Here is a 26,343-nt window from a genome sequence, read left to right as displayed (position 1 = left end):
GTCAACCTTCCTAATGTTGTCACCCTTTAATACAGTTCCTCATGTTGTGGTGACCCTCAACCACAAAATTACTTCTTTGCTATTTCTTAGCTACAATTTTGCTACTGTTATGAAACATAATGTCAACATCTGATATGCAGGATATCTGATATGTGACCCTTGTGGTACTGCTGCCCTAACGCCCTTTATGCTCTGGTTCTATGTCCATGATCCATTCTATCCGACTTTCCCCCACTATACTCTAAGGAAAGCATATCTTGCTTTTAGGACTCTAGGAAGTTGGTGCAGAAAGTGAGAGGCATTTGACATCTAGCTGCACAAAGGCAGAGCACCTGCCCTTACTCTGGAGAACTCTGGAGGGGTAGGGAGTGAAGCTGTGTTCAAGAGAAGTGGGCTCTAGGGTGCCGGTCAGGCATCAGAGAATCCCTGACTTCACAACCAGATCGGCTCGTCCTAGCTGCCCCCGCTCTGGAATGGGCCCGTAAGAATGCACTCACTGAGACACAGTGAGCTGTGAGCGTGCTGGGGTAGCAGGCGCTAACTAGCTGACCATCTGACTTTGGGCGCAGCCAGAGCTTAGGCTGGAACCCTCGGAGCTCTTGGCGCCTCAGCCGGGCCTGCGCATGCGCCCCGGGCCAGCCAGGTGAGAGCGCCTTGGTAGCCCTCGCACCTGGGCTTTAGCCCTTCCGGGTCAGGGCGCGGGTGGATGCCGGGTGGGAGAAGAGAAGCAGGTTGTGAAGCCCCCCGGGATCCACACGGCGCTTCCTGGAGCTTCCAAACCGAGGTCCGTGCCCTCCTCGTTCGGGTGGGAGGGGGGTGAGCGCGGGGCGGAGCGAAGTCTCGCGAGATCTGGCGGTAGCTGCGGCAGCGGCGGCGGCAGCAGCGGCGGCGGAGGTGGTGGCCCGGGAGGTGAGCGGCGGTCGGGCAGGAGGCGGCCGATGGGGCTGAGGAAGGGGCGAGCTACGGAGGGCGAGGCCGGGCTCGGGGACAGGGGCGGGTGGCAGGCCCGTGTCCTCTCTGGCCCCTCGAGGCTGCTGCGGCGCCGCCCGGTGCGTGCTGTCCCGGGACTGGCGCGGGGCGGGGCGCGGCGGGGCGGTCTCGCCCCCCCCCCCCCCCTCCGGAGCCAAGCGTCCCTCTCCGGGGTCCCCGCGCACCGCCGCCACCCGATCTCCCCTAGCAGCCTCGGCTTGGTTGGTACCGGCGCTCTCCTTGCGCGCTCCCACGCTGGCACTGCAGAGAGCCGCAGCGCCCTGGCCGAAGCCGCACTGCGGGGACGGGGTGGGATGCGGACGGCCCACGCCCCGGACTCACCTTCCATCCTCCTCTCCAGCCCTGCGCGCCTCTCCCGCGACCCCGAGGGGTGCAGAGGGTGTGTCTGGAAGCCCTCCCGAAATTGCACGCAGCGTCCCACGTTTCCAGGGAGAAAGTTTGTCCCCTCCCAGGAGGTTCCCTAGCCCGAGTGTTCAGAACTGTCCTTTGACCCTGTGTGAGAGCTGGTGCCCACAATGACGAGGGATGCTCTGGGCGTTCCAGGCCAGGCCGAGAGCTCAAGGCTGGCCTCAGGCAAAGCAAACTTTGAAAAGTTTGATTCTTGTCCGAAGCCAGAGATAGCACTCTTCGCGGATGAGTGATTGTGATGCTGATGATCAAGGCCTCTTCCTTCTGAGGCAAACGTTGATAAAGCCCACCTTGCCACCCTGACATGAAGTTCGTAAATAATATACCTTTGTAAACATGACCCAGGGTCCGCGGAGTGCTCCCCTTTAGGTGTAAGGAAGAAATAAAGGAAAGAGGTGCTGTGGCGTTTTATAGCCCAGACGCCCTGCTAGGACGCAATGACCCTGCAGCCAATGAGTATGTTTGGAGACAGATATACGTATGTATGTATGTGCACATGTATTTGTCTCAAAGTCAGGAACAAAGATTGGGACTTGAGAAAACCATCTTACTTTGGATAATTGATGCTAATGAAAAAACAGTGTAGCCTGAATGACAGCAAACAAAATAAATCACAACCTGTCACAGTCAACACTCAATACAGCCCTCCAGGAATGTAGTACTCCATGCTACATTGTAACCCTCCCTTTGCATCACAAACTCAGTTATTGCCATTTAAGGAATCACACAAATCCCTAGTGTTTATCATTGATAATAAGGAAATAGAACATTGGAATTGTTGGGTTTGGCTGTAGCGGCTCCGTTTGTACTGGGGTGCAGGTGAAATGTGTTGTGTGGAAGTTCACACAGTTCCCCTATTCTCCCACCATTTTGTCCTCCATAATTGGGGCAGGATGGTGGGTGTTTCCCAGAGTATCTTGCCAAATGGTTTAGTATTGAATCCTAAAGTAATGACAATCTATAGTGAGCTCATGGGTAAGGGTAGCCTGGATTATCACCTCTACCACCCATATGTTGTATGGGTCTAGATCCTGGCTTCCAAATCCATGTGCTTTCTGCTTCCATCTAGGAGTGTCTTCAGTAATTAACAATTTGCCTTGGGGACAGTTCTGCCCTCTTGAGAACTACTATATAAAGCACATGTTCCACTATCTAGCTAATTTTAACAGAATTTAATACACACTTTTCATTGGGAATTAAAAACAAAATTCTCTCTGATGTGTCTGATACATAAAAAAGACTGGTTGGTTGGTTAATGATGTTTGATTGGTTATCTTCAAGTCTCAGGAGGCATGTTAGTATCTGTTCATCTCAGCTGTTTCTCTATGGAGGAAGTCCTTGTTGGGAATGGTGGTCACACTTGAACTGCCTAGCAGCTTGAGGTGAGAATGGAGTTGGAAGCTTCAGCAGCCTCATGGATGGTGATAACTGAATGGCATTGAGTACCAGTCAGTACAGTCCTACTTAAGTGGCCTTTCTATTTTGATTTTTTTAAATTCAATTTGGAAAATAGAGATGTGCTCAAAAGTGAAAACTGAAATTACCCATGTAAGTAGTTCTGGGGATGGCTCACACAAAAAAACTGTCTTCACTGGAAAGTTCTTGCTGAAAGTTGAGCTCAGTCCATTTTGTAGCTATGGTGTAGCAAGTTTTTTCAGCTTGCTTACGTTTGAAAAAGAAATTTATTTTTTTTTAGGTATGAGTTGCTTCTTGCCATAGACTATTTATTCTGGTTGCTTGTTACTTTAGAAAGGCGCTGAAAATCAATATCTAACTAAAGACTTGGAAATCAATATCTAAAGACTTGTGAGAATAGGATCCATTTAAAGTTGTCTCATCATAGATACAGTGAATTCTTGTGAGTTGAAAAGTCATCTAAATCGAAAGTAATTAATTTTTATTGCTCCAAGCATGTACTATCCACTTCCAGGAATAAAAAAAAAAAAGGGCCAATACTTTTGGTAGTTTTGTTTTTATTAATCACTACTTTAAAAAGCACTCCTGTTTTAGTTAGGATTTCCATTGCTGTGGTAAACACATGACCAAAAGCAACTTGGGAAGGAGAGCGTTTATTTGGCTGACACTTCCGCATCACAGTCCATTGCTGAAGAAAGCCAATGCAGATGCTGGGCAGGAATCTGGAAGAAGAGCTGATGCAGAGGCCATGGAGGAACACTGCTTACTGGCTTGCTCAGCCTGTTTTCTTATAACACTCAGGACCACCTGCCCAGGGGTGGTGGCACTGTGTGCAGTGGGCTGGGTCTCCCACCGCTGTCATCAGTTAAGCAAATGCAGCACAGGCTTGCCCACAAGCCAGACTCATTGAGGTTCCCTCTACTCATACTACTTTTGTGTCAAGTTGACATAAGACTGGCCAGCACAGCATACCTGTTATTAAATGAATTAAGTATGAATTATGAATTAAGAGCATGTCTTGATGATGAAGCCATCTCAGAGAAATAGGGACTGTACAAACATGTTCATGCATCAGTTGATTTCTGACAACAAAAACTGGATCCAAGGGATGACTCGCAGAACGAAGCGACTCACCTTCTGGATCCTTCATCTTAACTCTGAAGATTTGAAAAGCACTGTCACTCTCAGAAACACTTTTTAAAAAGGTGTTTAGAAGAAAGCCTCATGGGGTGGTGGCCTCTGCAAGCATGAGGTTAATGTGAGTTATTTTGGTCTGCTGTTTTATTTGCTCTTTCATTCTGTAAAGCTTGTTGTTCCTCTGATAACTTTCTCTCGGATGGGTCATTCTTAGATTAATTTCAGTGATTCACAATTGCTACTGCTTAGGAAGAAACGTGTTTGAAAACACTGACTGTAGGAAGCATGCAATGTATGTGGAGAGCTGTCCTCTGGTGTCTTAGCCATTGGACACTGAGGGCGGCTCACAGGAAACCCAACTGCACAACGCCCCTTCTCAGGTCTAGTGGTCCCCCACTAGCAGCTCATCAGAAGACCCTAAGGCTTGGTTGTCAAGCAGACCAGTGCTGAGCTAAGCCTGTGAGGAGTACCAGATGAAGGGCCATGGCGATGAATCCATAGTTAAAGTGCTTACAGCAAAAGCCTGAGTGCTGGAGGAGGCCCAGGGAAATGCTGGGTGGGAAATGCTGGCAGCCCACCTGTCATACATAGGTATGCAGAGATGGTATACCTATGTCAGTGAGCTCTGGGTTTGATTGAGAGAACCTGCTTCTATAAATAAGGTGAAAGAGCAACCAAGGATGATCCCTGACATCTATCTACCTCAGGCCTTCACATGCATTTACACACACATGCACAAAGACATGTGGGTATACACTGTGTGGTATACATGTGGTTGCTGGGAATCAAACCTGGGTCCTCAGAGCCACTGGTGTCATCAGCCCCAGAAAACATCTTTAAATAGCTCTAGGCATCTGTTCTGTCCTGGGTCTGCTTAGCCAGCTCCACTTGGAGACATTCATTTTGTCTTCAGTGTTATAGACCTTCCTTGCCATGGTAATGCCCTCCCAGAAGTGGGGTTACTGGGTTAGTGGGCTGTGTGTTTTAATTTTCATAAATACTTTCTTCATAAATTGCACCATTTTGAACTTACACAGGTGTGACTGTCCTCAGGTTTATGGAGGGTTGATTTCAAGACTCCTGTGTGGATGATGAAATCCAGGTTTGCTTGTGCCTTACTTTGAGATCGTGTTTACATGTAATGTAAACATACTCCACAGGCTGTGAAATAATCTGTGGACTACATGCTATGCTGGATAGTTTTATATCAACTTGACATAAGCTAAAGTCATCTCATTTGAGGTTCTCAGAAAATGCCTTCACAAGATCTGGTTACAGGCAAGCCTACAGGGCATTATCTTGATTAGGGATTGATTTGAGAAGGCCCTATTGTAGATGGGGCCACCCCTGGACTGGTGGTCCTGAGTTCTATAAGAAAGCAGGCTAAACAAGCCATGGGGAGCAAGCCAGTAAGCAGCACCTCTCTATGGCCTCCACATCAGCTCCTGCCTCCATGTTCCTGTCCTGTTTTAGTTCCTGTCCTGACTTCCTTCAGTGATGAACAGTGATGTGGCAGTATAAGTCCAGTAAACCCTCTCCTCCCCAGCTTGCTTTTGTTATGGTGTTTGATAACAGCAATAACAACCCTAAGACACATACACAGCCTGAATCAGTGTGTGCCATGCCACTCTTTTTTTGGGACTGTGCACGTAGAGGTCAGAGGACAACCTTGGATACCAGTCTTCACCTTCTACCTTGACTTTCCAGCCCCATTAAAGAAAAAAAAAGATTTTCTTAAAAAACAATATTTATGTCTATAGGTGTTTTACCTGAATGTGTATCTGCTCTCAATGTCATGCAGTGTCTATGGAGGCTGGGAGATAATGTGTCCCCTGGGACTGGAGTGATAGATAATTATGAGCCACCATGTAGGTGCTGGGAATTGAAGCCAGATCTTCTGGAAGAGCAGCCAGTGCTCCAGCTCCACATGTTTTCTTTAAGGTTTGCATGGTTTCTGCCAGTCTTCCATGGAGCCTGAATTTGGATGTACTGAGAGGTGTCCTCATTTCTGTTTCTGTTAAGTCTGTGGGTTTACTTCTACACTTCAGTCTTTGGTCCAAGATTTAGTCTGATGTTCTGGGGGCCACAGACTCAGTTGTATCTCTGCAAGTGTCCACTGTACTCTGGTGCCTTTGCCCCAGAGCCTGCTGGGAACTTAGTACTGGCTGCTGTGTGTATGTGTTAGGCACATCTTTGCACTTTGTGTCCTACTTTTCTAGGGGAACATAAAAGAAGCAAAATTGCATTAAAGAAATAACTCAAAAGTCTGTTTAGCTTTTTCCAAGCCTGGATTGCCTCGTCTGTAAAACGAGGAAGGGGCAAACTTAAGTCTAAGTATGCACAGCCTCTGCCTTCTCTCACTCTGTTTCCTACTCTCAATGACATTCTTTCTTTTTTTTTTTTTTTTTTTTGGTTTTTTGAGACAGGGTTTCTCTGTAGATTTGGAGGCTGTCCTGGAACTCACTTTGTAGACCAGGTTGGCCTCAAACTCACAGAAATCCGCCTGCCTCTGCCTCCCGAGTGCTGGAATTACTGGCCTGCGCCACCACCGCCTGGCCTCAATAACATTCTTAAAAGAGAAAAGCCACAGGAATGTTAGAGTTCAAGTTAGAATTCAGATCTGAGTCTAGGCAGGGTCATCGCCGTTGTCTCTGTTTCCCAGTTACTTAGCTGCAGTGGTGATGTAGCCCAGGGTCTTTTTGCTAGGGAAGCACTCTACCACTGAGCTAACAGTTCCAGCTTCTTCCTCCTTTTATTGTTAAAATTTGGAGTAGAGTCTCACTGAATTTCTCAAGTTGGTCTTGAATTCACTGTGTAATTCAGTCAAGCATTGTGCTTGTAATCCTGCCTCAGCTTCTCTACCATCTGGGATTACAGGCCTGCCCTAGTACAATCACTAATCAATTTGAAAATAGAGAATGGGGCTTGGTCTGGCATTCAGGGCTTCCTTCTTGCTTTCTGGCCTCTCACTGCTTAATTCTCCCTTGCAAACACCCTGCCATGATGCTGGTAGGCATTTCCCAAAGGCCTTGGGGTTCTAGAATACCATCCAGAATGTCCTGTTGCTTCATGCTGCCAGGAGAGTGTGGCATTCAGTAAAAACATCATATCTAACAGCTTGTTTGGCTGGTGATTTGTACCTCAGTAGGTTGGAAACTGAAGAGAGACCATGTTCCTCCTATGAAGAACACCTAGAACCCAAGCAAATACCTGGTAGAGGCAAACCAGTGTTAGACAAATGAAGAAGAACCAACTCTGGTCTTCCTTTTTGCCTTGCAAGTCAGGTACCTCATCCCACCTGTTATACTCTTAGCCCCTTAGGGACAGTCATAGGAACCATCACAGACATTAGAGAGATGTAATGAGAGGCTGATTTCTCTTTACAAGCTATCATAACAAAAGCATGAATGTTTGTTCAACATGTATGTTCAAGATCCACCAAGGAGTCTCTGGCTGGGTCATCCAATGTGACCCTCATGTCTATAGTTGGATGCTGTTGGTAGACACACAGAAAATGGGCCCAGTGGTGTGATGGCTGACTGAGGATACCCTGGTTGGTGCAAGTGGTCTGAACACCATGCCCAGCTCTTAGCCAGAAGCAGACTTCCTGTTATCTGTGGGTCCCTGAAGGGTTTAGATGTTTTCCCTTCACAGTCAGGGTCCCCTTTTTGGTGACCTCTGGCTTGTCTGTAATCACCTGCTGACATGTGGTAGGTGGTTAAGAAAAATAATTTCTACTTCTTTTTTCAGGTTCATAATAAAGGTGCTAAGGAAGATAATGTAAGACAGGAAAATAAATATTTTTATTGAGGTAAGTCTTTTTATGATTTTAAAACAATTTCCTTTCAAGACATAAATTCTTCATAACTACCTTTTCTCTAATGTAATGGTGGTTGTCTTATGAGTGTTTGAGGTTATGGAATCTAGGGGTGGTGAAGTGTGCAGAGGCTACATTTTAAATTTGTGCCATCTCAGGGAGAGAAAGACGTGCGTGTGAGTGCGCGTGTGAGCGCGTGTGTATACACACACACACACACACACACACACACACATGAGTGCGTGTGCAGAGGTAGAGTGCATGGCATGTGTAGAGGTCAGAGGACAACTTTGGGGAGTTGATTCTTCCCACGAGCCATCTTGTCAACCCTAACAACTCTTCATAGTAAATAGTGCACAGGTAAACTGAGGTGGACTTGATAGGCGGTAGTAGGTCCTGAATGAAGGAGACTCTCCTGTGCCTCCTCTGACACTCCCTCTGGTGTCTTACTGGGAATAATAGTATAATCCCCTATGTTTTCTTAAGATTCTGCGGTTCTTGGTTCTGGAATCCCTTTTCTGTGGTAGTATAGTTGTTTATACAGCCCTTTCGTTTTACTGGTGAGAATGCCTTGAAACCCCAGTTCTAAGTTACTTGTGGGAAGTGAGTAGTGAATGGAAATCTTAATTCAAACTCAGTTGCATTGGTGAAATGCACTGTAAGCTGATCTCAAGGCTTTCTCACACGGTGACTGGTTCAAATTCGATGTCTCTAGCAGCTTCCTCCCATTGTAGGCAGTTTCGAGTTTAAACTGGCAGACTCAGTGGTCACTGGGCAGAGGGGGAGGTTGAGTCTGAACATTCAGGGTGTGTAACTGTCAACTTTCTAGATGAAGCTGTCTTGCAGTGAGGGAGGTAAGATTTCCTGTGTCCCGACCTACTGGTGATCAGGACAAATCTCTCCCACTCTTGTCCCCCAAGTAAACACACAGAGGCTTATATTAATTATAACTGCATGGCCATGGCTCAAGCCTTTTGCTAGCTAGCTCTTATATCTTAAATTAGCCTATAACTATTAATCCACATGTTCTGTGGCTTTACCTGCATCCCATTACATGTTGCTCCTTGGGTGGCTCGCTGGCGTCTCTCCCTGCCATCTTCCTGTCTCTTTGAATTTCCCACCTGCCTCCAAGCTGCCTTGTCATAGGCCAATCGGCTTTATTTATCAACCAATCAGAGCAACACATATTTGCAGCTTACAGTCCCCATCAGTAAGACTGAACTTGTAGGAAAGAGTCAAACTGAGCTGTGTAGTAGGAACAGGAGGTTCCCAGAATCAGTCTGATTTATTCTCTCCTTGTACTTTTAGGCTGAAGGTTGAACTTTGGATGTGGTAGGGGGCTAGGAAAGCAATAGCCACAAGCTATTTGCTAAGCTCCACCTCCCTCAGCTCTGTGTCCCATACTCCCTGAAAAATTTGCTTCCTTGTCAGTTCTGGAAGCTGTGCCTTGTGTGTGGTGTGATGGAAATCTATCTGGAGCTAGGCAGAAGGAGGCTGTGGAGCTTGGAGCTAATTTGACATCTAACGTGGGTTTCCAGTGCAAACAGGCCTTTCCCCTTTAGACACAACTCCACACAAGCTCTTCTTCCTCCTGTGTCTTCAGAGAGGGGAAGGTGAAAGTTAAGTGTGTGTGTTAAACCCAGTAAATTTCATCTTGACTGCGTTTCATTCAGTTCTAATGTGACAGAATTTTTCTGTCTGAGCTTGTTCTAGCAGCCTTCAGTCAAATGAGAATTGCTGTCAGGGGAAAGGTCCCTCCCACACCTCTCCCTGCGTGCTTGAAGCCATCCCACTTCCTCTTTCTTTTACCTTCAGAACTGACTGCTGACACTTGGGAATTATAATCAGATTGCATCAGTCTTATGGAAAGGTTACCAATTACTGTTCTGCACAATGTGCACTTCAAGTGTCTTGGTTCAGTGCTTTTAAATGCCTGCTAGGTGAATGAAGGCTTTGTGTCACACCCTGATTTAATACATTTGATGAGAGACTTTATTGATGGCTTCTTGTCTTCAGTTCTATGGCGGGGGCTGGATGGAGGAGGGAGATTACTTAGTATAAAGTCTTCGAGGGGTCTTTTGGCGGTTGTTCCATGAATCTGGATTCTGGAAGAAGCGGGGCTGGTTCAGTGAGTGGGACTGCGGATAAGCCCTGTCTGGGGTGTCACATGGAGCTGTGAGCAGGAAGAAGTTTCCTTGAGATGCATTCTTGAGTACTGTGCCCTGTTTTCCTGACCTCATTTTGTTCATTGAGTATCTGATAGAAGGGTACAGTAAGATTGTGGAATATGTCCTTGTAGGTTTTAAAATGCATGGCTCAGATCCTTTCTTTGGTCCCAGATCCATCTGTCTGTGTGTCTGTGCATGTCCACAGAGGATGTGGTATTATGTTAGGAATGGTGTGGTAGACTGCAGTTTTGAACAGTGACAATCAAGCTGTGTCGCCCTCCCAGTGCTGTTTTCTCTTGATTTCCTGCATCTTTAACCATTGCCTGACAAAGTCTCTTGGCTGGCCAGGGTGTCTGGCTATGTTCAATACATCATAGTCTTGTTTAATTTAACAACACTCTGAGGTGAAAGGCTCCTGACAGCCAAGTACAAACAGGCCTTCTGCAGGATGTTGATGTAGTCAGAGGAGAGAATGCTTATTTCCCTCATTCTGTGCCACTCAAGAGGCTGGCAGATTTTCTCCTCATGTGGCAGAGGGCTTGGACTTGTTGCTGTGAGCAGCGGGATTGAGCTGTGTGTCGGAGAACCCTTTTCCTTATGCATTCTTAAGTTGGTTCCATCCTATACCTGCTGGCTGATGGCGTTGTATGTTCTTTTGTTCTTGGCTCTATTTACCTTGGATTTTGTTTTGTGGTTGGTTACAATAGGGATTTATTGGTAGAAAATCAATCCTTTCTTCATTTGAACAGACTGTGTGTTCTTAAAACAGATTATCCTGTTGGCAGGCAGATTCAAGCAGGCCCCTGAGCAGGGGCACTATGCTATGCCTCTGTGCCAGCATGCTGTGAGCACTCCATGCAGAGATGCCAGCCCTCTAGTCACTTTCCACTCATCATCCCATTCCTGGTGGCACTAATCGTTGTCGTCACAGATTTAGCTATTCTGGATATGTCATGGAAGTGTAGTCATTCAGTATGTGGCTCTTTTAGTTAGGGGTTCAGTTACTGTGATCAAATACCGCACCCGTAAACAACTAGGCAAGGAAAGGGTTTATTTCAATTTGAAACTCTTGGGTCACATACCTTGACTAAGGAAAGTCAAGGCAGATACTCAGGACAGGAACCTGGAGCTGATGGAAAGAGGTGTTGCTTATTGGCTTGCTCTTCGTGGCTTACACAGCTTGCTTTTTTATAAAGCCCAGGACCACCAGCCCAATAGGTGACCGTGCTCACAGTGAGCTGAGCCCTTCTCCATCAATCATTAATCAAGAAAATACACAGTAGGCTTTCCCATAGGTCAGTCTAGTGGGGCATTTTCTCAATTGAAGTTCCTTCTTTTCAGATGACTCTGGCTTCTGTGAAGTTGACATAAAACTATCCAGCACAGCATGTTATTGAGGTTCATTTACATTGTAGCAGATATCAGAGTCTCATTTTTACTTCAGTGTATTCAGTTGTGTGCATATACATTATTTTATTTATCAATTGATAGACATTTGGGTGCTTTCCACTTCTTGGCTTTTATAAATAGTGCTTTTGTGAACTTCCTTTTTTGCTTTGTTTTGTTTTGTTTTGGTAGTGGCTTTTAATTTGTGTGTTAGGGTGGTGGGGAGGGGGGTGCACAGAATAGGTTTAGACTCCAAAGCTAGGTGGGGACAAGAACTTGCCATTATCTCTAGTGAGTGTTTCTTCTGGTCCTTGCTGCTGGGTGTGCTGCGCACAGTGGACCTGGCATCCATGGCATGTTTAAGCCATGTGCATGGGCACCCCACTAACACTCTACTGGGTGTGCTGCGCACAGTGGACCTGGCATCCATGGCATGTTTAAGCCATGTGCATGGGCACCCCACTAACACTCTACTGGGTGTGCTGCGCACAGTGGACCTGGCATCCATGGCATGTTTAAGCCATGTGCATGGGCACCCCACTAACACTCTACTCTTTGACCAGTTGTAAGTTTCTGCGTTAACCACCATCCACTGCACTGACATGTGGGCAAGAGACGTGAATTCAGAGAGAGGTTTGCTGCTGTGTCCATTTAGCAGAATAAGGTAATAGGTTTAGTGAAGTAAATAGTGAAGGAAAATGGTATACTAAAATAGCTTTTCAGTGTAGTCATAGTAAAGTGTAGATTTAGATGCGATGCTTTGATGCCCAGGAATAAGCCCAAAGCAAGCCACTTGGCTTCAGTTTCCTCATGCTTGTAGGAATGAAAGCATCCTCCTAGTAATGGGTTCAGCATGTGAGGTGGTGGTCTGAGCTCAGGCCCCTGCTCCAAAGGTGCTCAGGGCACAGCACTCTCTGTAGAGTGCCACTTTGGTTGGCTGGGGAAGAATGTTGCTTGTGGGAGTTGCATGTGTCCTGTTCTGGAGTTCACATTGTGTCCTTAGCAGTAGGTAGGGGCATTGAGGTATCTGCCGAGCACAAAGGATGACACAGTTATTGTAGTTCCTGTATGCTAGGGCCCAGGTGTGAGGATAACAATTGGGCTTTGTGCTGCTGTACCTGAGAGCTGGTGAGGATCCGACCTAGGTGCTGGGGGTGCAGTGGAAAGACAGAGGCAGAAAGCACGGGAGGAGTTAGTCAGGATGCCTGGCTGTGTGTTAACTGGAAGCTCACACATACTGTTGCAAGTTAGAGAATTCTTTGGAAGATCCTTGGAGAAGGGCTCACAAACAAGTAACAGTGCTGCAGAAACCAGCAGGACTGCAGGCACCCTGCAAATTAGCATTGTGGGCCTGGTCCCTGGGCAGAGGGAGAGGGAAGGAGCCTCTCCTCCCAGCCGTCCTTCCAGGAGTCACAGTAACACTCCAACCTTGTGTTTTGTGCCATCTCTGCTGGAGCCCTCTGCTGTCATCACTGAGTTCTCAGCAGAAAGTTCACCTGTGCGCATCATTCTGGGAATGTGAGCTGGCCCAGGATCTGAAATGAAGGGAGAGGTCAGGGGCACCTCACAAGTTTGTGTCTTTGGTAACCATTCTGTCCAAGAGTAAGGAGGTTCAGGTTGGGCAGAGCAAAATAGGAAGTCAGCTAAACAGTTTTAGACTAGTAGTCTGGTATAACACTGCTGGGGATAACGTTGTAAGTATCGGATTAATTTGGCTTCTTTGACTGCTGAAAGCTAGTGTCTCTAGAGCCTGTATCATGTCTCATAACTGGTGTTTGAAGCAGGTGTTTGGATGGGGAGTTACTACATCAGGCCAGGTAGTTGAAAAGCTTTGGATCTTATTGACTAAGGGACATTTCTAGTTCAGATACTCTGTAGTCTGTGATTTCCATGTTCAAGTAATATTATTGTGCCTATTTCTTCCTTTCTGTTTTTCATTCTTTCTTGTTCCACTTGACAGTTAATGCTGTTTAATTACCTGTTGACAATCCTGTCAATAAATTAAAAAACGTTTTTTTTTTTCTAAAATTAGACTTAGGGAATAAAGATGATAAAGACAGAGAGACTTAAGAATAATTGAGCCAGAGGGTAGAGCCCTGTCTGACTTCAGATCTCTCTGGTAAATGCAAGATGTTTATGAAACACTTGGAGTGATATAGATTGTACTCAGAACATGTGCTCTAATCAGCTATGGAGCTATGAAGCAAGAGCTTAGTAACACAAGTGTTACTGGGAGTGAGAGACTGGAAGTTCACCTTCAGAATAAGAGTTCTGTTCATAGCAAGACAGACTTGAGGATTTCTGTATTCCAGAAGCAGATATTAGCTTAGTTTCATCTTTTATGTAAAAGTAAAATGAATTGCAGGTTTCAGATCTTGGCACCTTGAAATCAGACTCCTTACTTCTATCTCTTAATAACCACCAGACACTAGTCCACAAATACAGTTTTTTTTTTTTTGTTTTTTTTTTTTAAACCCTTAATTTTGATGTGACTGTGCTTCTGACTCCATCTTCTCTCCATATCCAGGAAAACCAAACTATTGGTAGCTTGGGTGTTCTGCAATTTTTATTATTTAAGTTTTAGAAAAGCATACTTCTGTTTATATATATTAGCAATATTATGTTCTTACTTGGGCAAGGCAGGTTTTTTTTTGTTTTGTGTTGTTGTTTTAGTTTTTCCAGACAGGGTTTCCCTGTGTGGCCCTAGCTGTCCTGGAACTCTTTCTGTAGACCAGGCTGGCCTCAAACTCACAGTTTGCCTCTGCCTCCCAAGTGCTGAGATTAATGGCATGTGCCACCACCACCCAGTGGGCAAAGTGTTTTTATGGAAAAAATATAATTGTGTTGCTTTTTAGGCTAAACACTCTTGACTCACCACCCTACCAATGGCATGTTATTATTGGTATCTGCATGTTCAGCCATCAGCATCTATGACTGTTGTTTCCAAACGTTCTGTGGGTAACAGAATCCAAGGATGTGCAAGGCCCTTTGTGGTGGTTTAAATAGGTACGGCCCTCTAGACTGATGTGTTTGAATGCTTGGTCCATGAGGAGTAACACTATTGGGAAGTGTGGCCCTGTTGGAGTAGTTGTATCCTTGCTGAAGGAAGTGTGTCATTGTGAGGGCAGGTTTTGAAGTCTCCAAAAGGAACTCTCAGCTCCTTCTCCAACACTATGTGTGCTGCATGCCTCCATGCTTCCCGCCATGATGACAAAGGACTGAACCTATGAACTGTAACCCAGTCTCTGTTGAAATTTGCTTTGTGACCAAGCATATGGTTGATTTTTGAGAAGGTTCCATGCGGTGCTGAGAAGAAGGTATATTCTTTTGTGTTGGGATGGAATGTTTTGTAGATATCTATTAAGTCCATTTGAGTCATAACATCAGTTAGGCCCTTTATTTCTTTGCTAAGTTTCAGTCTGGTAGATCTATCTTTTGGTGAGAGTGGTGTGTTGAAAATCTTTCACTAGTAATGTGTGGGGTTTGATGTGCGATTTAAGCTTTAGTAATGTTTCTTTTTATAACTGTAGGTGCCTTTGTATTTGGGGCATAAATGTTTAGAATCGAGACTTCGTCTTGGTGGATTTTCCCTTTGATAAATATGTAATGTCCATCCTAATCTCGTTCGATTGATTTTAGTTTGAAGTCTATTTTATTAGATATTAAGATAGCTACACCAGCTTGTTTCTTAGGTTCATTTGATTGGAAAGCCTTTTCCCAGCTCTTTACTCTGAGGTAGTATCTGTCTTTGAAGTTAAGGTGTGTTTCTTGTATGCAGTAGAAAGATGGATCCTGTTTTCCTATCCATTCTGACCTCAACATAAATCCAGTTACACTAAACTTAATAGAAGAGAAAGTAGGAAGTATTCTTGAACACACTGGCACTGGAGATCACTTCCTAAATATAACACCAACAGCACAAACATTGAGCACAATAATTAATAAATGGGACCTCTTGAAACTGAGAAGCTTTTGCAGGGCAAAAGACCTGGTCAATAAGACAAAGAGATAGCCTACAGAATGGGAAAAGATCTTCACCAACCCCACATCTGACAGAGGACTGATCTCCACAGTATATAAAGAACTCAAGAAACTAGACATCAAAATACTGAACAATCCAATTAAAAAATGGGCTAAAGACCTAAACAGAGAATTCACAAAAGAAAGAATCACAAATGGCTGAAAGACATTTAAAGAAATGCTCAACATCCTTAATCATCAGAGAAATGCAAATCAAAACAACTCTGAGATACCACCTTACACCTGTCAGAATGGCTATGATCAAAAACACTAATGACAGTCAATGTTGGAGAGGATGCAGAGCAAAGGGAATACTACTCCACTGTTGGTTGGAATGCACACTTGTACAACCACTGTGGAAATCAGTATGGTGGTTTCTCAGAAAATTGGGAATCGAACTACCTCAAGACCCAGCCATACCACTCTTGAGCATATACCCAAGCAATGCTCAATCATACCACAAAGATACATGCTCAGCTATGTTCATATTTGTAATAGCCAGTACCTGGAAACAACCTAGATGCCCGTCAACTGAAGAATGGATTAAGAAAATGTGGTAATATACACAATGGAGTATTACTCAGCAGAGAAAAACAATGACAGCATGAAATGTGCAGGCAAATGGATGGAACTAGAAAAAAATCATCCTGAGTGAAATAACCCAAACCCAGAAGGACAAACATGGTATGTACTCACTCATAAGTGGATACTAGATATAAAGTAAAGAACAATCAGACTGCAACCCACAGAACCATGGAGGCTATATATATAGCATGAGAGACCCTAGGATGACTGTGGCTTATAATAAGTTTTGGTTTTACTCAGTTACTGAACAACCCTCAATGAAACATTTCACTATTAAGGTAAGAATTTATACTGTATCAAGCTGATAATCGAAAAATTAATTAATTAATTAAAAAAATTAAAAACACAATAAATTGGAGAATGTAAAAAAAAAAAAGCCAGTCTCAATTAAATGTTTTCCTTTAAGAGTTGCCGTGGTCATGTGTGGGGGCCCAAATTACTCAAGGTCAGAGAATCTGAGCTTGCTTTACCCAGCAGGGCTGTATAATGGGATGATTTGGCCATGGGAATATTTATCAGGTGTTTTGAAGGGTCTACATTTGGCTGTACATTGTGCTTTGATCTTGCAAGGGGGAGATCTTTTGCCTTTCCCCTGGGTAGTGGATAAAAGGCCCTTTGGAATAAACCTTGAAGTGACTGAGTATTGACCCAGGGCCCTCCTGAAGCTATCCTGTGTTTTTCTTATCATCTCTTTTCTATCTTTCTATCATATCCTCATTCCTCTTTCCTCCCCTCAGGAACCCTTGGAAAGGTGGGAGCTGGATTCCCACAATCATTGTTTCTCTTCTTAGCAATAAAAACCCTAAGACACCCTTATATAAAGTGATGTAATGTTTACATATAACCTATACACATTCTTCTGTCTACTTTAAAGATCTATTTTTAATTATGTGTGTGGCAGGATATATGCATGAGAGTGCATGCCTGTGGAGGCCTAGGTACTCCCCAGGAGCTGCAGTTGCTGGTAATTGTAAGCTGCCCAGTATGTGTTCTGGGAACTGAACTTAGGTCCTCTGCAAAAGCAGCACGTACACTTTTAAGTGCTGACCTATCTCTCCAGTTCCTTCTGTCTACTTTAATCATATCTAGCTTACCTATTGTGTCCAGTATAGTAAATGTTGTACTGGACAATTAGGGAAAGGAGGACATGTGCAGGGTAAAAGCAGTGTTTTAAAGATACCTCCTGTGTGCATTTGGTTGAACCCAGAACTGATAAAGAAGGCAGATTGTATTTTCAGTGTTGTTGCCTATTGCCTAGACTCTTTTCTTTCTGCTATACAGTAGAGATGTGAGCTATTTTTAGTTTTTTTTTTTGTTTGTTCAATTGAATCTTCACTATTTCTTTAAATTTATTTTTTATTTTCAATACACCTCAACCCGTAGATCAACTCCACCTCCATTTCTCTTCAGAAAAGAGCTGGCCTCCCAGGGATAGGTGTTTTGTTTTGTTTTTAAGAGCGTTGATTAAATTTGGCTGTATATGCAGGTTCTTATCACATTGTAATTTAATAGACATTTCTCTGCAAAAGGTCAAGTCACAGCCTTTTAAATTACTGTAAGATATGTTGCTATAATTATTTAAGAATAACTGATCTTTTTTTTTTTGAACTGTAGACAAATGCTTGTTCTGTCTGCATCTGCCTTGCATAGTCTGCATTTTCACAAAGCTACTCAAAGGCTTTGAGAAAACAGTCCATCCTAGAATAACCCAGGCCAGGTGTGGTGACTCAGGACTCACACCTCTAATTCTAGCACTCAGAGGTAGGGTTACTGTGAGTTCTAGGCTAGCCTAGGTTACTAAATGAGTTCCAGGCCAGCAGAGCTACAGAGTTAGACTGTGAGCTGGAGATGCCCACTGTTTAAAACACATAAGTGTGGATCCCCAGAAACCACGAAAGCTGGACAGACTTGGTGGCCTCTTGTAATCTGAGCACTCTGGAGGCAGAGACGGGCACACTGGCAAGTGAGACGGGCTGATCAGGGAGCTCTAGGTTTCAGCTGAGAGAATAAATTGTCTTAAATAAAATAGAGAGTGATTGAGCACAGGTTGTTAATTGGGCCTACACACATGTGCACATCTGATACACTTGAATGCATACATACACATATAAACATGCATCCATGCATGCACTACACATAACAGGCAAAAATTTTTAATTTTTTTAAAAGCATAAATAAATAAAGGTGTGGAGTTTGCTACATAGGTTAAGTAATCATGTAGGAAGTTCCTGTGCCAGGGTCTTAGACCTTTACATAGAATATCACACTTTAAATCAGTTATCAAACAATAGTGGAAGATTGTTGATTTGAGGAGATACCCTTACCAGCTCCTGCAAAAAGTAACTAAAGTGTACCTGCTACACTACAGTTTATTCTGTTTTCCAAAGTGATGTTATTCCTTAGGAAGTAGTTAGTTTTGATCTTTACCAATTAACTTTTCAAAAGTGGTGCCATTTAAACAGAATCCTCAGCCCCAGTGTTGTGATGAGTAAACAGCTGTTATCAAGACATGCTAAGCACAGGCTTTGCTGAAAAGAGCTTGTCAGGGCTGTTCCTCTGTTGGATGCACTGTTTACAGTAGGATCACTTTTCACATACTCTTGACATTCATTAAGTTTTGAATTTGCTTTATTTTACTTGTATATTATTATGTAGGTGATATCAAGAGCAGTATTGTGTGTGTATGTATGTATACATGTGCATGCATTCATGTGCCATGGTGGATGTGTAGAGGTTGGAGAACTACTTTGTGGAGTCAGTTCTCCCCTTTCACCTTTACATGAGTTCTGGGGATTCAACTCAGGTCATGTGTGTTAGTCAGGGTTCTCCAGAGGGAAGCAGTGGGATGAGTAATTATGTTATTATTATATTTATTAAATATAAAATAATTTATTAAGTCAGCTTCTGTTGTCTCACAGCTGAGAAACTGAGAACCTGGTAATTTCTTGGTCCTTTAGGCGGGGCACTTCAGCAGCTGGAGTCATACCACAGTAGTGTAGTCTCTCACTGGCTAGCTGGTCAGGTCATAGGGCTGGGTCCTCTGTCTGGCCCCCAAGGCTGGAAGATTGCTGATTGCCCTTCATCCTCAGCCCATGATGGAAGTCTGGGAACTCCAGACTTTGAAGGAAGCAGCAGCAGCAACAGCAGGAGTAACAACTCACTTGGGTGGCTGGAGCAGGCCACATGAGATTTCCCCTCTGCCATAACCTTTTTACCTTGGTTGTCACGGGAACGTGCCAGCCACAGTTGGGGTGGGTCTCCCATACCAACTAAGATAATTAGGGCACTTCTTCAGGGGAGGCTCCTACACAGGTGCTTCTAATTGTGGCACGTTGACATCAAAACCAACCACAGTCTTATGCCATTTTGCCAGCCCTGGTTTTTGTTTTGTTTTTTGTTTTGCTTTTGGACAGAGCATAAATAATGGGAGGGTGGCAGATCCAAATGATGTGTCCCTGTGGAGATGAGTCAGAAAGACTTGAGGGAGAAATCATTGAGTGCACTCTGCCTAAGTGCACATAGAAGTTGAGCTGAGTGGCCACACTTGGTAGGTAGAGGAAGGGAGGTCAGGACTTCATTGCCTGTATTTACAGAAGATCATGCTCCAAAAATACAAAAGGGAGAAGCCAAGACAGGCTGTGTGCTGGCTAATCTTAGGTCAACTTGACACACAAACTAAAGTTATCTGAAAGGAGGGAACCTCAGTTAAGAAAAATGCCTCATTAAGATCCAGCTGTAAGGCATTTTCTTAATTAATGATTGAAGAGGGAGGGTCCAACCCATTGTGGATGGTGACACCATCCCTGGGCTGGTAGTGCTAGGTTCTGTAAGAAAGCAGATTGACAAAGCCATGAGGAGCAAGCCAGTAAGCAGCACTCCTCCATGGCCTGGCTCCAGGTTCCTGTCCTACGTGAGTTCTTGCCCCGACTTCCTTTGATAATGAACAGCAGTGTGGAAGTGTGAGCCAAATCAACACTTTCCTCCTCAAGTTACTTTAGTCATGGTGTTTCATACATCGCAGCAATAGAAACCCTAACAGGCTACAACACCCATAAGAGGGAGTTGAGAGGCAAGGAAGGAGGGTACACACACACTTTATTTATTTATTTATTTATTTATTTTATTTTTTAATTTTTGTATTATAATTCTATTCATTTATTTAATATGTATCAGGCACAAATTATAAGCTACCTTAAGGCCTTAGAAAACACACACAATTTATAAACACACGTTTTCTCAAGCATCCATGACAGGTGTGTTCATACTGTCCAATTTCCTCATGGACAAAGGGGCTGTTGAGGTCATTCTTGTTTCTGTCTAGTGAGGTCTGGATTTTAGTTTTTGTCTTATATCAAAGGTAGCAGAAGTCCTAAGAGGGTGGGGATTTTTGTGGCCTGCTAACTCCTTTTCTGGGTGTATTACCCATGGAAAGCTCAGCCTGTAGCAGGTAAAGCAGGTGATAGATAAACAGCGCTGGTGGAGGTGCTGGTTACCACGTGGAGAGGTCACAGTCATGTTAGAACCCAGTGGTAGTTTTTAGAGCTTTATTAGAAGGGAAAGGGGGAGGGCGCCGGGTCTGGGGGGAGTGAGAGATGGCAGGAGTAGAGCAGAGAGCAGGGAGCAGAGAGATAGGGTGGGGGTCCATGTACAGCTTTGCAAGATTGCATGACCATGTAGTCACCAGTGCCCCCTGATGTTTCAAGATGCAAGACCCCAAGCTGTACATGTACAGGATCCTAACATTCCACACTTTTTGCTTATTATAAAAAAAAGCGAGTGAATAGGAATAGGGGTGTCATTTCTCCCGGAAAAACTGCTTCCAACTGACTTGGTGGGCATCCTTCCAACTGACTTGGTGGGCATCGGTTGGCTCTTAGAGGGGTAGGGAAGGGGATCTTCTGAGGTAGACAGCCATCCTGGGATGGTGGGCTGTCCTGCTGCCCTGGAGCCATCCATCCCTCTTGGGGCACTCTGGCTGCTTTTGTGTCTGACAGGATGCTGGTGAGACAGAGAAAGCCCGAAGTAGGATTTTCATGTTCAGATGGATTTAAGCTGGTTTCTGGAGCTTGGGAAAAATTTTGAACACGTTAAGAAGCAGTCATGAGAAAATTAGTGACCATTTGTAGTATTTAGTACTCTGCTTATATTGGTTAGTGTTAATGAGAAAGACAGAGAGATTGGAACATGTTTTTAGGCTTTATCAGAGACATCTGTTTCCTTTACTAGTTTAGCATCCAGGAGACACAGGTGATCAATTGTTGAGAGCATTTAACAGATATAGATGGTTATATTAAAGTCTGTTTTTGTAGAGCCCAGACACTTTTGGGTCTGGGGGTATAAATATCTTTTAACTGGTACAGTTTCTTACTTGATGATCCCTAGACTCCAGTTCTGTGGTGGTCCTGTAACCATTAGCTGAGCAGTTAATTAGAAGAGGGAACCAGGAAGAGAAAAGCTTGTGTGCATGAGAACTTATTTCTTTGGAATTAGGGGCAAAGCAGAGATCAGCACTGCTGACAGGTCTGGAGTGAGGCACATGGAGGGAGCAATGAAATGAAAGCTCCTACCTTAGCTGGAAAATCTTTTCCCATTAAGTAACCCTGAAAGTGTAATTAAATCTGGGGGAGGGGTAAGGCTGTCCTCCCTACCCCGACAATAGGGAAAGGAGGAGAGGTGAGACTCCAAAACTCCCAGGACCGGCTTAGTGGCTGTGGTGTCCAGAAGGAAAAAAACGGATTGCTTCCATGATGCATTCTGGGTTCCCTGCAAGCCTGTAGCCAAGCCTGGGTTTGCTGGAGGTCTTAGCTTGATGTTCCCATGCCATCTTGGTGCCTGGGTGCAGTCAGCTGACCGGTTGTCTTTCTAGGTGGCCCTTTGAACAAGGCTGTTGATGGCCTGGCCTGGCAGGGCAGGCACTAGCCTGCGTGGCCTTCCCTTCCCCTGCCCCCCATTTAAAACAGGGACCCAACGGCTTTCAGGAGCTAGCGTGTGCCAGTACTTGGCAGTTCTGTTCTTGGGTTTTTTCATTTCTCCCCTGGTATACCTTAAATGCCACAGCTGAAACTTCTGCCTGTGGGGTCAGGAGCCTTGCTCTCCAGATGCTTACGTTTTAGTCCTATGTTGGGGAGGTCTAGAAGACAAGAAACGGATTTTACTCCATGTCTTGAATTTTTTTCCCCTTGATGTTTACTGGCTTGAGGACAGCTTTAGGAAGACCTGCCAGGAGGCAGGGTGTAAACTGATCTCTGGCTAAAGAGCCATCCTTATTACTGTGATCCCCATTTGGGTTTTGATTGTAAACTTACTTGCATGTATCCTAGCCCTCTTTCAGACCCACCCATCTGTGCCTCTCAGGGCAGCTTGAGAACAAGTGGGAGGAGTTAAGGTGAGTTAAAAGCCCGCCCAGTGCCGGAGAGCGGAAAGGAAGTCAGACAGACGGAAGTGGCTGCACGTGCAGGGAAAGAATCAGAGATGGAGCAGGAGAAGGGTTCAGAGCTTCAGTAGAAAGCTTGGGGATGACGCAACTCCTTCCCTTTGCCCATTCGCTGGCAGAAGTTAGATAATTCCCATGAAGTCGTTATGCGGCCAAATTTACTGGTATCTGCCGCTATGTCCCATGGCTGCAGCCAAGTGAGAAAAAATAAAAAATTAAAATAACAAACTGGGATCACACTCCAATCTCATGCATCCCTGAGGTAGGAGATGGATCTATGAATCAGCATACCTTCATCAAGCATACTCCTCTACCTTCATCAAGAGAGGAGTAAGGGCTGGAAGTGTTCACAGCATGTGGACCCACTGGGGGTCCGACAGCATTGACCTTGTCAATAGAGAGAATGAGTTGGTGCCAGCACAGTCTGAAACCCCTCCCTGTGGGGGGGGGGGGTCCAGCGAGAGTAATAGAACTCAGGCTGCAGCCGTGGGAAATGGCAGGGGACTCACGAATTGTATGTGTGGTGAGGGAGATGCGGCAGCGGTCTTGAGCACAGTCCTGATGCGGTATGGGTACCTTGGTGGTACAGGTTTCCCACAATGTTCAGCCTCGGACACTGGGTGCTCAGAATTTCCTATCCAAGTCACGGAACCAAATGATAGTTAAATGGCGCTGGTGGCCATGCTGGTTACTGTGTGGAAAGGTCACGGTTACAACAGAACCCAGTGTTAGTTAGTTGTTAGAGCTTTATTAGAAGGGAAAGGGGGAGGAGAGAGAGGGGCGCCAGGCCTGGGGTGAGGGAGAGATGGTGGGAGCGGAGCAGAGCAGAGTGCAGGGAGCAGAAAGGGTGGGGGTCCACATCCGGCTTTTAAAGGCACAGATTGTGTGACCACATAGTCGCCAGTGCCCCCTGATGATGCAAGAGGCAAGACCCAAAGCTGTGCATGTACAAGATCCTAATAGCAGGGGTTTGGTTCCAAATCCTGGCAGCTGGCCCTGAAGCACACTTGAAACCACTGTGCCATGTCACGTAGACAGTGGAAGAATGACTGAGAGGTGTTCTGTAACACAATTGCTAAACAGACTTATTAATAAAAAACAAAACAAAACAAAACCCCAGAGCCTGATATTGGGTGAAAGTTGAGCAATCAGAGGAGTAAAACAAGCCACAGACACAACTTACTGTTAGGAAATCCTCAGCCCAAGAGAGAGTTACGTCCTGTATACTCATACCTATATACTTTTCTGTGCCATGCCATCTTCCTCTTTCTGCCCAGCTCTATCACTTCCTGTCTGTCTGTATAGACCTCCAGACCTCTATGGTTAGTTAACTAGTGCTGGGATTAAAGCATGTGCCATCATGCCTGGCTCTGGTCCCAGTGTGGCCTTGAACTCACAGAGATCCGGATGAATCTCTGCCTCCCAAATGCTAGATTTAAAGGCGTGTGCTACAACTACCTTACCTCTGTGTTTAATATAGTGGTTGGCTTTTCCTCTGATCCCCAGGCAAGCTTTATTTGTTAGAGCACAAATAAAATATCACCAATCCCCCCCCCATTTTTTTGTCTAAAATAAAAAAAGTTATAACTAATATTAAAAAACCTATATATAATAAGTACAATAAGTAATAACTATATGCAATATATACAGGCAATAAACACATCAACATGTCTAGTCCTTTGCATTTGACAAATTCAGCAAAAATGTTATATTATCTATCCTATTTTGGTGAGTCCAAAATGTACCTAATTCACTTTCTATCCTAACTTGTATTACCAACCAAAAACTATTTTTTGATGCCTTTCAAACTTACACACTTTATACCTCTTTAATGAGTTTCTTTTCTGAATTTGTTAACCAGGAAAACTCTAACTATCTAATCTTCAACTCCCTCAGAGACTTGAGAAAGAAATAATATTAATATCTGGCTCTGGGTTTTTTATTAATAAGACTATTTAGCAATTTGTGTAACATTATTCAATATGCATCTTGTTAACAGCTTTCCACAAATTATATACTTATAAGCACTGATAACATTTAACATCAGAATTGTCATAATTTAAAGCTACTTTAAGCATGATAACGAAGTAACATTACTGCTAAGAAAGGCATTCCATTGATGTGGAATAAGTATGTTGGGGTGGAGACCAGAGGGTGACATCAGGTATCTTCCTGTGTTGCTGTCCACCTTACATTTTGAGACAGGGTCCTTCACTGAACCTAGGTCTTGCTGATGCGGCTAGATTGGCTGGCTATAGAGTGTATATCCCACTCTTAAAAAATTATTTTGTGTGTATCTGGTATGCCTGAGTGTATGTGTGTGCACCATGTGAGTATAGGAACCTGTGGTAGCCAGAAGAGGGCATCAGATCCCTGGAACTGGAGCTACAGTTGCTTATGACCCAGATTGCCGCAAGAGCAATGAGCACTCTTAACCACTGAGCCATCCCTCCAGTTCCATGCCCAGCTGAGTGGGGGTACAGGGAGATAGTGGAAGTACTGGAGAATCAAAATCAGGGCCTCATGCTTCTACAACAAACACTTTATCCATTGAGCCATTTACCAGAAAGACCTGGCTCACTGCATAAATATAGTAGCACAGGCTATATACTTTGAGCTGCTCAGAATATAAAGTAGTGTATGCAGCTAGCTCTGTCATTGTATTTCATCTCTTCGACACTAAGACAGACCTTTAGATTAAAGCAAATTAAAGACTATTGACCCCATTGAGAATAATTACATGGTAGGTACATGGTGAGATGTGAGTCCACATTCTCAGCAGATGTGTTCACGCCTGGCCTGGGGAACTCCCTGTTGCACAGTATTGGAGCTGATCTGTTAGCTGTCCTCTGAGCTGTTAGTAATTTGAAGTAGCTCTGTGGCTGTGATACAGTCACTGTTATCTGAATGTCCCTAGCATAGTGAGGATGATGAGGGTTACTGTGTATGAAGTGCCAAATGATTAGTAACTGGCGGCAGATGTTGGGCCATGGCATGAAACAGTGTTCCCTTTCAAAGTAAAATGAAATACCGGAACTGTATTTGACAGTGGAGATGTCATGTGGAAGCACAGGTGACTCTGGAACTTAAGTGGCGCTCACACCACAATAGGTGTCTTCCCACCTGATGGAAGACAGGACAACGTAAGTGAAAGTCTAAATCCGTCAGATGTATGCTTCTGCTTTCTGAATAATTCATTTTCTTACTGTTTTACCTAATACAGAATGATTGTCATTTTAAAAGTTCAGAAAAACAAAAACCAGAAAGTGAATTTCTGGGCAGTGTCGTTTGCTTGTCAGCTTTTGTTTGGTGGGTGCCACTGCTCTCTGGGAATGAGATTATTTACAGGCTGTGTCACAGAGCCTGTGCTCCAGAGTGCCAATAGCTACTGGATACTCGGAGGGTTAGCAGGGTAGTGTGGGTCTGGCTTAGGCTGTGATGCTGTAGAATGTGCTGCGGGGAATGGTTCTGTCGGGCAGAATCCTCTAAAAGCTTGCTGTTTGAAAAATTGTCCCTCTGAGAAGATAGAAGGTGATGTTTTAGAGGCAGCTAAGAACCTTTCCCAGGGGAGCCTGAAGCTCATGCCAGTAGCACCTGCCTGACTCCAGGAAGAGATTCTTAGTGATCTGAGTCTCTTGAATGAATTCAATGGATTCTTTTAGAGAAAGTCAGAAATAGTATCACTACAAGGAACAGAGAACATCGCTTTCAAATGGATACTTGTGGTCAGCTGAAAGATATGTCTTTTGGGTTTTACTGTTGAATAAATAAAGTACACATATCTTCTGTATTATGCCGGTTCCATACTTGGTCCACAACATAGAATTATCTAAAATCAGGAGTAAAGAATGTTCTTAACCCCAGTCTGGTGGCGCACATCTATAATCCCAGCACTCAGGAGGCTAAAAAGGTCAGCCTAGGCCTGCCCAGCCAGGGCTGCACAGCAAGAGCCTGTCTCAAACCAGAAAATACACAAACACATC

The 26,343-nt window shown here is 44.5% G+C and overlaps 1 protein-coding gene across 4 annotated transcripts in view; it reads left to right on the top strand.

The window, feature by feature from the left end:
• Window positions 1-848: 848 nt before the first annotated feature.
• Mrtfb (myocardin related transcription factor B) overlaps window positions 849-26,343 on the top strand; it is a 170,651-nt gene continuing 145,156 nt past the window's right edge. For all 4 annotated transcript variants that reach the window (XM_036195193.1, XM_036195190.1, XM_036195192.1 and 1 more), the window contains exons 1-2: window positions 849-909; window positions 7,702-7,762. The gene's annotated coding sequence lies outside the window, so the exon portion shown is untranslated. The remainder of the gene's footprint in view (window positions 910-7,701; window positions 7,763-26,343) is intronic.

Source organism: Onychomys torridus, chromosome 8 (assembly GCF_903995425.1).
Source record: "Onychomys torridus chromosome 8, mOncTor1.1, whole genome shotgun sequence".
Lineage (NCBI taxonomy): Eukaryota > Metazoa > Chordata > Mammalia > Rodentia > Cricetidae > Onychomys > Onychomys torridus.
The sequence above is the reverse complement of the archived record's forward strand: the minus strand, read 5'-3'. Positions and strand labels throughout refer to the sequence as shown.